The sequence below is a fragment of the Triticum dicoccoides genome, chromosome 2A, assembly GCF_002162155.2.
Source record: "Triticum dicoccoides isolate Atlit2015 ecotype Zavitan chromosome 2A, WEW_v2.0, whole genome shotgun sequence".
NCBI lineage: Eukaryota > Viridiplantae > Streptophyta > Magnoliopsida > Poales > Poaceae > Triticum > Triticum dicoccoides.
Window position 1 is genome coordinate 4812293 of NC_041382.1, and position 14463 is coordinate 4826755.

General features: G+C 42.8%; 1 pseudogene; it reads left to right on the top strand.

Annotated features, from left to right (window-relative positions):
* LOC119352610 overlaps positions 1-14463 on the top strand; it is a 73570-nt pseudogene that overhangs the window by 29882 nt on the left and 29225 nt on the right.

The following is a 14463-nucleotide window of genomic DNA, read 5'->3' on the forward strand; positions in this document are numbered from 1 at the left end:
GATATCCAAACATAGACTTCCAATATATCAATCTTTATGTCTCGACCATTTCGAGACTCCTCGTCATGTCCGTGATCACATCCGGGACTCCGAACAACCTTCGGTACATCAAAATGCATAAACTCATAATATAACTGTCATCGTAACCTTAAGCGTGCGGACCCTACGGGTTCGAGAACAATGTAGACATGACCGAGACACGTCTCCGGTCAATAACCAATAGCGGGACATGGATGCCCATATTGGCTCCTACATATTCTACGAAGATCTTTATCGGTCAGACCGCATACCAACATACGTTGTTCCCTTTGTCATCGGTATGTTACTTGCCCGAGATTCGATCGTCGGTATCTCAATACCTAGTTCAATCTCGTTACCGGCAAGTCTCTTTACTCGTTCCGTAATACATCATCCCGCAACTAACTCATTAGTTGCAATGCTTGCAAGGCTTCAGTGATGTGTATTACCGAGAGGGCCCAGAGATACCTCTTCGACAATCGGAGTGACAAATCCTAATCTCGAAATATGCCAACCCAACATGTACCTTTGGAGACACCTGTAGAGCACCTTTATAATCACCCAGTTACGTTGTGACGTTTGGTAGCACACAAAGTGTTCCTCCGGCAAACGGGAGTTGCATAATCTCATAGTCATAGGAACATGTATAAGTCATGAAGAAAGCAATAGCAACATACTAAACGATCGGGTGCTAAGCTAATGGAATGGGTCATGTCAATCAGATCATTCAACTAATGATGTGATCCCGTTAATCAAATAACAACTCTTTGTCCATGGTTAGGAAACATAACCATCTTTGATTAACGAGCTAGTCAAGTAGAGGTATACTAGTGACACTCTGTTTGTCTATGTATTCACACATGTATTATGTTTCCGGTTAATACAATTCTAGCATGAATAATAAACATTTATCATGATATAAGGAAATAAATAATAACTTTATTATTGCCTCTAGGGCATATTTCCTTCAGTCTCCCACTTGCACTAGAGTCAATAATCTAGATCACATCACCATGTGATTAACATCGATAGTTCACATCATCATGTGATTAACACCCATAGTTCACATCGCCATGTGACCAACACCCAAAGGGTTTACTAGATTCAGTAATCTAGTTCACATCGCTATGTGATTAACACCCAAAGAGTACTAAGGTGTGATCATGTTTTGCTTGTGAGAGAATCTTAGTCAACGAGTCTGCCACATTCAGATCCACATGTATTTTACAAATTTCTATGTCAACAATGCTCTGCATGGAGCTACTCTAGCTAATTGCTCCCACTTTCAATATGTATCTAGACCAAGACTTAGAGTCATCTAGATTAGTGTCAAAGCTTGTATCGACGTAACCCTTTACGACGAACCTTTTGTCACCTCCGTAATTGAGAAACATATCCTTATTCCAGTAAGGATAATTTTGACCGCTGTCCATTGATCTACTCTTAGATCACTATTGTACTCCCTCTCTTAACACAGTGTATGGTATACAATAGATCTGGTACACAGCATGGCATACTTTATAGAACCTATGTCTGAGGCATAGGGAATGACTTTCATTCTCTTTGTATCTTCTGCCGTAGTCGGGCTTTGAGTCTTACTCAACTTCACACCTTGTAACACAGGCAAGAAACTTTTCCTTTGACTGTTCCATTTTGAACTACTTCAAAATCTTGTCAAGGTATGTACTCATTGAAAAACTTATCAAGCGTCTTGATCTATCTCTATAGATCTTGATACTCAATATGTAAGCACCTTTACCGAGGTCTTTCTTTGAAAAACTCCTTTCAAACACTCCTTTATGCTTTGCAGAATAATTCTACATTATTTCCGATCAACAATATGTCATACACATATACTTATCAGAAATGATGTAGTGCTCCCACTCACTTTCTTGTAAATACAGGCTTCACCGCAAGTCTGTATAAAACTATATGCTTTGATCAACTTATCAAAGCGTATATTCCAACTCCGAGATTCTTGCACCAGTCCATAGATGGATCACTGGAGCTTGCATATTTAGTTAATACCTTTAGGATCGACAAAACCTTCTAGTTGCATCATATACAACTCTTCTTTAGTAAATCCATTAAGGAATGCAGTTTTGTTTATCCATTTGCCAGATTTCATAAAATGCGGCAATTGCTAACATGATTCGGACAGACTTAAGCATAGATAGGAGTGAGAAAATCTCATCGTAGTCAACAACTTGAACTTGTCAAAAATCTTTTGCGACAATTCTAGCTTTGTAGATAGTAACACTACTATCAGCGTCCGTCTTCCTCTTGAAGATCCATTTATTTTCTATGGCTTGCCGATCATCGGGCAAATCCATCAAAGTCCATACTTTGTTCTCATACATGGATCATATCTCAGATTTCATGGCCTCAAACCATTTCGCGGAATCTGGGCTCATCATCGCTTCCTCATAGTTCGCAAGTTCGTCATGGTCTAGTAACATGACTTCCAGAACAGTATTACCGTACCACTCTGGTACGGATCTCACTCTGGTTTACCTATGAGATTTGGTAGTAACTTGATCTGAAGTTACATGATCATCATCATTAGCTTCCTCACTAATTGGTGTAGTAGTCACAGGAACAGATTTCTGTGATGAACTACTTTCCAATAAGGGAGCAGGTACAGTTACCTCATCAAGTTCTACTTTCCTCCCACTCACTTCTTTCGAGAGAAACTCCTTCTCTAGAAAAACTCCGAATTTAGCAACAAAAGTCTTGCCTTCGGATTTGTGATAGAAGGTGTACCCAACAGTCTCCTTTGGGTATCCTATGAAGACATATTTCTCCGATTTGGGTTTGAGCTTATTAGGATGAAACGTTTTCATATAAGCATCACAACCCCAAACTTTAAGAAATGACAACTTTGGTTTCTTGCCAAACCACAATTCATATTGTGTTGTCTCAACGGACTTAGATGGTGCCCTATTTAACGTGAATGCAGCTGTCTCTAATGCATAACCCCAAAACGATAGTGGTAGATCGGTAAGAGACATCATAGATCGCACTATATCTAATAAAGTACGGTTATGACATTCGGACACACCATTATGCTGTGGTGTTCCAGGTGGCATGAGTTTGTGAAACTATTCCACATTGTTTTAATTGAAGACCAAACTCGTAACTCAAATATTTTACCTCTGCGATCATATCGTAGAAACTTTTATTTTCTTGTCACGATGACTTTCCACTTCACTCTGAAATTCTTTGAACTGTTCAAATGTTTCAGACTTATGTTTCATCAAGAGATATCCCCATATCTGCTCAAATCATCTGTGAAGGTTAGAAAATAATGATACCTGCTGCAAGCCTTAATATTCATCGGACCACATACATCAGTATGTATGATTTCCAACAAATCTGTTGCTTGCTTCATTGTTTCGGAGAACGGCGTTTTAGTCATCTTGCCCATAAGGCATGGTTCGCAAGCATCAAGTGATTCATAATCAAGTGATTCCAAAATCCCATTAGCATGGAGTTTCTTCATGCGCTTTACACCAATATGACCTAAACGGCAGTGCTACAAATAAGTTGCACTATCATTATTAACTTTGCATCTTTTGGTTTCAATATTATGATTATGTGTATCACTACGATCGAGATCCAACGAACTATTTTCATTGGGTGTGTAACCATATAAGGTTTTATTCATGTAAACAGAACAACAATTTATTCTCTTACTTAAATGAATAACCGTATTACAATAAACATGATCAAATCATATTCATTCTCAACGTAAACACCAAATAACACTTATTTAGGTTCAACACTAATCCCGAAAGTATAGGGGAGTGTGCGATGATGATCATATCAATCTTGGAACCACTTCCAACACACATCGTCACTTCACCCTTAACTAGTCTCTGTTTATTCTGCAACTCCCGTTTTGGGTTACTAATCTTAGCAACTGAACTAGTATCAAATACTGAGGGGTTGCTATAAACACTAGTAAAGTACACATCAATAACATGTAGATCAAATATACTTATGTTCACTTTGCCATCCTTCTTATCTGCCAATCACTTGGGGTAGTTTCGCTTCCAGTGACCAGTCCCTTTGCAGTAGAAGCACTTAGTCTCAGGATTAGGATCAGACTTGGGCTTCTTCACTTGAGCAGCAACTTGCTTGCTGTTCTTCTTGAAGTTCCCCTTCTTCCCTCTGCCCTTTTCTTGAAACTAGTGGTCTTGTCTACCATCAACACTTGATGCTTTTCTTGATTTCTACCTTCGTCAATTTCAGCATTACGAAGAGCTTGGGAATCGTTTCCGTTATCCCTTGCATATTATAGTTCATCACAAAGTTCTACTAACTTGGTGATGGTGACTAGAGAATTCTATCAATCACTATTTTATCTAGAAGATTAACTCCCACTTGATTCAAGCGATTGTAGTACTCAGACAATCTGAGCACATGCTCACTAGTTGAGCGATTCTCCTCCATCTTTTAGCTATAGAACTTGTTGGAGACTTCATATCTCTCAACTCGGGTATTTGCTTGAAATATTAACTTCAACTCCAGGAACATCTCATATGGTCCATGATGTTCAAAACGTCTTTGAAGCCCCGATTCTAAGCCGTTAAGCATGGTGCACTAAACTATCAAGTAGTCATCATATTGAGCTAGCCAAACGTTCATAACCATAAGGAAATATGCCCTAGAGGCAATAATAAAGTTATTATTTATTTCCTTATAATCATGATAAATGTTTATTATTCATGCTAGAATTGTATTAACCGGAAACATAATACATGTGTGAATACATAGACAAACAAAGTGTCACTAGTATGCCTCTACTTGACTAGCTCGTTAATCAAAGATGGTTATGTTTCCTAACCATGAACAATGAGTTGTTATTTGATTAATGAGGTCACATCATTAGTTGAATGATCTGATTGACATGACCCATTCCATTAGCTTAGCACCCGATCGTTTAGTATGTTGCTATTGCTTTCTTCATGCCTTATACATGTTCCTATAACTATGAGATTATGCAAATCCCGTTTGCTGGAGGAACACTTTGGGTGCTACCAAACGTCACAACGTAACTGGGTGATTATAAAGGAGCATTACAGGTGTCTCCAAAGGTAGATGTTGGGTTGGCGTATTTCGAGATTAGGATTTGTCACTCCGATTGTCGGAGAGGTATCTCTGGGCCCTCTCGGTAATGCACATCACATAAGCCTTGCAAGCATTGCAACTAATGAGTTAGTTGCGAGATGATGTATTACAGAACGAGTAAAGAGACTTGCCGGTAACGAGATTGAACTAGGTATTGGATACCGAAGATCGAATCTTAGGCAAGTAACATACCGATGACAAAGGGAACAACGTATGTTGTTATGCGGTCTGACCGATAAATATCTTCGTAGAATATGTAGGAGCCAATATGGGCATCCAGGTCCCACTATTAGTTATTGACCAGAGACGTGTCTCGGTCATGTCTACATTGTTCTCGAACCCGTAGGGTCCGCACGCTTAAGGTTACGATGATAGTTATATTATGAGTTTATGCATTTTGATGTACCAAAGGTTGTTCGGAGTCCCGGATGTGATCACAGAAATGACGAGGAGTCTCGAAATGGTCGAGACGTAAAGATTGATATATTGGAAGCCTATGTTTGGATATCGGAAGTGTTCCGGGTGAAATCGGGATTTTACAGGAGTACCGGGAGGTTACCGGAAACCCCCCGGGAACCATATGGGCCTAGATGGGCTTTAGTGGAAAGGAGAAAGGGGCAGCCCAAGGTGGCCGCGCGCCTCCCCCCTTCTCTCTCTTTCCCCCTCGGGGAATCCTAGTCCAACTAGGATTGGGGGGGAGTCCTACTCCCGGAAGGAGAAGGACTCCTCCTGCGCCCTCCTCCTAGCCGGCGCCCCCCTCCCCCTTGGCTCCTTTATATACTGAGGCAGAGGCACCCCAGAAACACACAAGTTGATCCACGTGATCTATTCCTTAGCCGTGTGCGGTGCCCCCAGCCACCATATTCCTCGATAATACTGTAGCGGAGTTTAGGCGAAGCCCTGCTGCTGTAGTGCATCAAGATCGTCACCACGCCGTCGTGCTGACGGAATTCTTCCCCGACACTTTGCTGGATCGGAGTCCGGGGATCGTCATTGAGCTGAACGTGTGCTCGAACTCGGAGGTGCCGTAGTTTCGGTGCTTGATCGGTTGGATCGCGAAGACGTACGACTACTTCCTCTACGTTGTGTCAACGCTTCCGCAGTCGGTCTGCGTGGGTACGTAGACAGCACTCTCCCCTCTCGTTGCTATGCATCACCATGATCTTTCGTGTGCGTAGGAATTTTTTTGAAATTACTACGAAACCCAACAGTGGCATCCGAGCCTAGGTTATTTATGTTGATGTTATATGCACGAGTAGAACACAAGTGAGTTGTGGGCGATATAAGTCATACTGCCTACCAGCATGTCATACTTTGGTTCGGCGGCATTGTTGGACGAGACGGCCCGGACCAACCTTACGCGTACGCTTACGCGAGACCGGTTCCCCCGACGTGCTTTGCACACAGGTGACTTGCGGGCGACTGTCTCTCCAACTTTAGTTGAACCAAGTATGGCTACGCCCGGTCCTTGCGAAGGTTAAAATGGAGTCTATTTGACAAACTATCGTTGTGGTTTTGATGCGTAGGTGAGATTGGTTCTTTCTTAAAGCCCGTAGCAGCCACGTAAAACTTGCAACAACAAAGTAGAGGACGTCTAACTTGTTTTTGCAGGGCATGTTGTGATGTGATATGGTCAAGACATGATGCTGAATTTTATTGTATGAGATGATCATGTTTTGTAACCGAGTTATCGGCAACTGGCAGGAGCCTTATGTTTGTCGTTTTATTGTATGCAATGAAATCGCGATGTAATGCTTTACTTTATTACTAAGCGGTAGTGATAGTCGTGGAAGCATAAACTTGGCGAGACGACAACGATGCTACGATGGAGATCAAGGTGTCACGCCGGTGACGATGGTGATCACGACGGTGCTTCGAAGATGGAGATCACAAGCACAAGATGATGATGGCCATATCATATCACTTATATTGATTGCATGTGATGTTTATCCTTTTATGCATCTTATCTTGCTTTGATTGACGGTAGCTTTATAAGATGATCTCTCACTAAATTATCAAGAAGTGTTCTCCCTGAGTATGCACCGTTGCGAAAGTTCTTCGTGCTGAGACACCACGTGATGTTCGGGTGTGATAGGTTCTACATTCAAATACAACGGGTGCAAAACAGTTGCACACGCGGAATACTCAGGTTATACTTGACGAGCCAAGCATATACAGATATGGCCTCGGAACACGGAGACCGAAAGGTCGAGCGTGAATCATATAGTAGATATGATCAACATAATGATGTTCACCATTGAAAACTACTCCATCTCACGTGATGATCGGTTATGGTTTAGTTGATTTGGATCATGTAATCACTTAGAGGATTAGAGGGATGTCTATCTAAGTGGGAGTTCTTTAATTAATTTGATTAACTGAACTTAAATTTATCATGAAACTTAGTACCTGATTAGTATCTTGCTTGTTTATGTTTGATTGTAGATAGATGGCTCGTGCTGTTGTTCCGTTGAATTTTAATGCGTTCCTTGAGAAAGCAAAGTTGAAAGATGATGGTAGCAATTACACGGACTGGGTCCGTAACTTGAGGATTATCCTCATTGCTGCACAGAAGAATTACGTTCTGGAAGCACCGCTGGGTGCCAGGCCTGCTGCAGGTGCAACACCGGATGTTATGAACGTCTGGTAGAGCAAAGCTGATGACTACTCGATAGTTCAGTGTGCCATGCTTTACGGCTTAGAATCGGGACTTCAACGACGTTTTGAACGTCATGGAGCATATGAGATGTTCCAAGAGTTGAAGTTAATATTTCAAGGAAATGCCCGAATTGAGAGATATGAAGTCTCCAATAAGTTCTATAGCTGCAAGATGGAGGAGAACAGTTCTGTCAGTGAGCATATACTCAAAATGTCTGGGTATAATAATCACTTGATTCAATTGGGAGTTAATCTTCCAGATGATTGCATCATTGACAGAATTCTTCAATCACTGCCACCAAGCTACAAGAGCTTCGTGATGAACTATAATATGCAAGGGATGAACAAGACTATTCCCGAGCTCTTCGCGATGCTGAAAGCTGCGGAGGTAGAAATCAAGAAGGAGCATCAAGTGTTGATGGTCAACAAGACCACTAGTTTCAAGAAAAAGGGCAAAGGGAAGAAGAAGGGGAACTTCAAAAAGAACGGCAAGCAAGTTGCTACTCAAGAGAAGAAACCCAAACCTGGACCTAAGCCTGAAACTAAGTGTTTCTATTGCAAGTAGACTGGTCACTGGAAGCGGAACTGCCCCAAGTATTTGGCGGATAAGAAGGATGGCAAGGTGAACAAAGGTATATGTGATATACATGTTATTGATGTGTACCTTACTAATGCTCGCAGTAGCACCTGGGTATTTGATACTGGTTCTGTTGCTAATATTTTCAACTCGAAACATGGACTACGGATCAAGCGAAGATTGGTTAAGGACGAGGTGACGATGCGCGTGGGGAACGGTTCCAAAGTCGATGTGATCGCAGTCGGCACACTACCTCTACATCTACCTTCGGGATTAGTATTAGACCTAAATAATTGTTATTTGGTGCCAACGTTAAGCATGAACATTATATCTGGATCTTGTTTGATGCGAGACGGTTATTCATTTAAATTAGAGAATAATGGTTGTTCTATTTATATGAGTAATATCTTTTATGGTCATGCACCCTTTAAGAGTGGTCTATTCTTGTTGAATCTTGATAGTAGTAACACACATATTCATAATGTTGAAGCCAAAAGATGCAGAGTTGATAATGAGAGTGCAACTTATTTGTGGCACTGCCGTTTAGGTCATATCGGTGTAAAGCGCATGAAGAAACTCCATTCTGATGGACTTTTGGAACCACTTGATTATGAATCACTTGGTACTTGCGAACCGTGCCTTATGGGCAAGATGACCAAAACACCGTTCTCCGGTACTATGGAGAGAGCAACAGATTTGTTGGAAATCATACATACAGATGTATGTGGTCCGATGAATATTGAGGCTCGTGGCGGATATCGTTATTTTCTCACCATCACAGATGATTTAAGCAGATATGGGTATATCTACTTAATGAAACATAAGTCTGAAACATTTGAAAGGTTCAAGGAATTTCAGAGTGAAGTTGAAAATCATCGTAACAAGAAAATAAAGTTTCTATGATCTGATCGTGGAGGAGAATATTTGAGTTACGAGTTTGGTGTACATTTGAAAAATTGTGGAATAGTTTCGCAACTCACGCCACCCAGAACACCACAGCGTAATGGTGTGTCCGAACGTCATAATCGTACTTTACTAGATATGGTGCGATCTATGATGTCTCTTACTGATTTACCGCTATCGTTTTGGGGATACGCTCTAGAGACGGCCGCATTCACGTTAAATAGGGCACCATCAAAATCCGTTGAGATGACGCCTTATGAACTGTGGTTTGGCAAGAAACCAAAGTTGTCGTTTCTGAAAGTTTGGGGCTGCGATGCTTATGTGAAAAAGCTTCAACCTGATAAGCTCGAACCCAAATCGGAGAAATGTGTCTTCATAGGATATCCAAAGGAAACTATTGGATACACCTTCTATCACAGATCCGAAGGCAAGAGTTTTGTTGCTAAATTCGGAAACTTTCTAGAGAAGGAGTTTCTCTCGAAAGAAGTGAGTGGGAGGAAAGTAGAACTTGACGAGGTAACTGTACCTGCTCCCTTATTGGAAAGTAGTACATCACAGAAAACTGTTTCAGTGACACCTACACCAGTTAGTGAGGAAGCTAATGATAATGATCATGAAACTTCAGATCAAGATACTGCTGAACCTCGTAGATCAACCAGAGTAAGATCCGCACCAGAGTGGTACGGTAATCCTGTTCTGGAAGTCATGCTACTAGATCATGATGAACCTGCGAACTATGAAGAAGCAATGGTGATCCCAGATTCCGCAAAATGGCTTGAAGCCATGAAATCTGAGATGGGATCCATGTATGAGAACAAAGTATGGACTTTGGTTGACTTGCCCGATGATCGGCAAGCAATTGAGAATAAATGGATCTTCAAGAAGAAGACTGACGCTGACGGTAATGTTACTGTCTACAAAGCTCGACTTGTCGCAAAAGATTTTCGACAAGATCAAGGGGTTGACTATGATGAGACCTTCTCACCCGTAGCGATGCTTAAGTCTGTCCGAATCATGTTAGCAATTGCCGCATTTTATGATTATGAAATTTGGCAAATGGATGTCAAAACTGCATTCCTGAATGGATTTCTGGAAGAAGAGTTGTATATGATGCAACCAGAAGGTTTTGTCGATCTAAAAGGAGCTAACAAAGTGTGCAAGCTCCAGCGATCCATTTATGGACTGGTGCAAGCCTCTCGGAGTTGGAATAAACGCTTTGATAGTGTGATCAAAGCATTTGGTTTTATACAGACTTTCGGAGAAGCCTGTATTTACAAGAAAGTGAGTGGGAGCTCTGTAGCATTTCTGATATTATATGTGGATGACATATTACTGATTGGAAATGATATAGAATTTCTGGATAGCATAAAGGGATACTTGAATAAGAGTTTTTCAATGAAAGACCTCGGTGAAGCTGCTTACATATTAGGCATAAAGATCCATAGAGATAGATCAAGACGCTTAATTGGACTTTCACAAACAACATACCTTGACAAAATTTTGAAGAAGTTCAAAATGGATCAAGCAAAGAAAGGATTCTTGCCTGTGTTACAAGGTGTGAAATTGAGTAAGACTCAATGCCCGACCACTGCAGAAGATAGAGAGAATATGAAAGATGTTCCCTACGCATCAGCAATAGGATCTATCATGTATGCAATGCGGTGTACCAGACCTGATGTGTGCCTTGCTATAAGTCTAGCAGGGAGGTACCAAAGTAATCCAGGAGTGGATCACTGGACAGCGGTCAAGAACATCCTGAAATCTCTGAAAAGGACTAAGGATATGTTTCTCGTATATGGAGGTGACAAAGAGCTCGTCGTAAATGGTTACATTGATGCAAGCTTTGACACTGATCCGGACGATTCTAAATCGCAAACCGGATACGTGTTTACATTAAACGGTGGAGCTGTCAGTTGGTGCAGTTCTAAACAAAGCGTCGTAGCGGGATCTACATGTGAAGCGGACTACATAGCTGCTTCGGAAGCAGCGAACAAAGGAGTCTGGATGAAGGAGTTCATATACGATCTAGGTGTCATACCTAGTGCATCGGGTCCAATGAAAATCTTTTGTGACAATACTGGTGCAACTGCCATGGCAAAGGAATCCAGATTTCACAAGAGAACCAAGCACATCAAGAGACGCTTCAATTCCATCCGGGATCTAGTCCAGCTGGGAGACATAGAGATTTGCAAGATACATACGGATCTGAATGTTGCAGACCCGTTGACTAAGCCTCTTCCACGAGCAAAACATGATCAGCACCAAGGCTCCATGGGTGTTAGAATCATTACAGTGTAATCTAGATTATTGACTCTAGTGCAAGTAGGAGACTGAAGGAAATATGCCCTAGAGGCAATAATAAAGTTATTATTTATTTCCTTATAATCATGATAAATGTTTATTATTCATGCTAGAATTGTATTAACCGGAAACATAATACATGTGTGAATACATAGACAAACAAAGTGTCACTAGTATGCCTCTACTTGACTAGCTCGTTAATCAAAGATGGTTATGTTTCCTAACCATGAACAATGAGTTGTTATTTGATTAATGAGGTCACATCATTAGTTGAATGATCTGATTGACATGACCCATTCCATTAGCTTAGCACCCGATCGTTTAGTATGTTGCTATTGCTTTCTTCATGACTTATACATCTTCCTATAACTATGAGATTATGCAACTCCCGTTTGCCGGAGGAACACTTTGGGTGCTACCAAACATCACAACGTAACTGGGTGATTATAAAGGAGCATTACAGGTGTCTCCAAAGGTAGATGTTGGGTTGGTGTATTTCGAGATTAGGATTTGTCACTCCGATTGTTGGAGAGGTATCTCTGGGCCCTCTCGGTAATGCACATCACATAAGCCTTGCAAGCATTGCAACTAATGAGTTAGTTGCGAGATGATGTATTACAGAACGAGTAAAGAGACTTGCCGGTAACGAGATTGAACTAGGTATTGGATACCGAAGATCGAATCTCGGGCAAGTAACATACCGATGACAAAGGGAACAACATATGTTGTTATGCGGTCTGACTGATAAATATCTTCATAGAATATGTAGGAGCCAATATGGGCATCCAGGTTCCGCTATTAGTTATTGACCGGAGACATGTCTCGGTCATGTCTACATTGTTCTCGAACCCGTAGGGTCCGCACGCTTAAGGTTACGATGACAGTTATATTATGAGTTTATGCATTTTGATGTACCGAAGGTTGTTCGGAGTCCCGGATGTGATCACGGAAATGACGAGGAGTCTCGAAATGGTCGAGACGTAAAGATTGATATATTGGAAGCCTATGTTTGGATATCGGAAGTGTTCCGGGTGAAATCGGGATTTTACCGGAGTACCGGGAGGTTACCAGAAACCCCCCGGGAACCATATGGGCCTAGATGGGCTTTAGTGGAAAGGAGAAAGGGGCAGCCCAAGGTGGCCGCGCGCCTCCCCCCTTCTCTCTCTTTCCCCCTCGGGGAATCCTAGTCCAACTAGGATTGGGGGGGAGTCCTACTCCCGGAAGGAGAAGGACTCCTCCTGCGCCCTCCTCCTGGTCGGCGCCCCCCTCCCCCTTGGCTCCTTTATATACTCAGGCAGAGGCACCCCAGAAACACACAAGTTGATCCACGTGATCTATTCCTTAGCCGTGTGCGGTGCCCCCAGCCACCATATTCCTCGATAATACTGTAGCGGAGTTTAGGCGAAGCCCTGCTGCTGTAGTGCATCAAGATCGTCACCACGCCGTCGTGCTGACGGAATTCTTCCCCGACACTTTGCTGGATCGGAGCTAGGGGATCGTCATCAAGCTGAACGTGTGCTCGAACTCGGAGGTGCCGTAGTTTCGGTGCTTGATCGGTTGGATCGCGAAGACGTACGACTACTTCCTCTACGTTGTGTCAACGCTTCCGCAGTCGGTCTGCGTGGGTACGTAGACAGCACTCTCCCCTCTCGTTGCTATGCATCACCATGATCTTGCGTGTGCGTAGGAATTTTTTTGAAATTACTACGAAACCCAACAGCATCTTATGCAATAAAGAGACAACCATAAGGCTTTTGCCAGTTGCCGATAACTTTAACAAAACATGATCATCTCATACAACAACTTATATCTCATCACGTTTTGACCATATCACATCACGACATGCCCTACAAAAACAAGTTAGACGTCCTCTACTTTGTTGTTGCAAGTTTTACGTGGCTGCTACGGGCTTAAGCAAGAACTAATCTTACCTACGCATCAAAACCACAACGATAGTTTGTCAAGTTGGTGCTGTTTTAACCTTCACAAGGACCGGGCGTAGCCACACTCGGTTCAACTAAAGTTGGAGAGACTGTCACCCACAAGCCACCTATGTGCAAAGCACGTCGGGAGAACCGGTCTCGCGTAAGCGTACGCGTAATGTCGGTCCGGGCCGCTTCATCCAACAATACCGCCGAACCAAAGTATGACATGCTGGTAAGCAGTATGACTTATATCGCCCACAACTCACTTGTGTTCTACTCGTGCATATAACATCAAACCATAAAAAACTAGGCTCGGATGCCACTGTTGGGGAACGTAGTAATTTCAAAAAATTTACCTACGCACACGCAAGATCATGGTGATTCATAGCAACGAGGGGAGAGTGTGATCTATGTACCTTGTAGATCGACAACGGAAGCGTTTGGTTGATGTAGTCGTACGTCTCCACGGCCCGACCGATCAAGCACCGAAACTACGACACCTCCGAGTTCTAGCACACGTTCAGCTCGATGACGATCCCCGGACTCCGATCCAGCAAAGTGTCGGGGAAGAGTTCCGTCAGCACGACGGCGTGGTGACGATCTTGATGTACTACTGTCGCAGGGCTTCGCCTAAGCACCGCTACAATATTATCGAGGGCTATGGTGGAAGGGGGCACCGCACACGGCTAAGAATATGATCACGTGGATCAACTTGTGTGTTTCTGGGGTGCCCCTGCCTCTGTATATAAAGGACTAGAGGGGGGAGGCTGGCCGGCCAAGGGTGGCGCGCTAGGAGAGTCCTACTCCCTCTGGGAGTAGGATCCCCCCCCAATCCTAGTTGGAATAGGATTCGCGGAGGGGGAAAAGAGAGAGGGGGGGCGGCCACCTCTCCTTGTCCTAATAGGACTAGGGGAGGGAGGGAGGCGCGCAGCCCATCTTGGGCAGCCC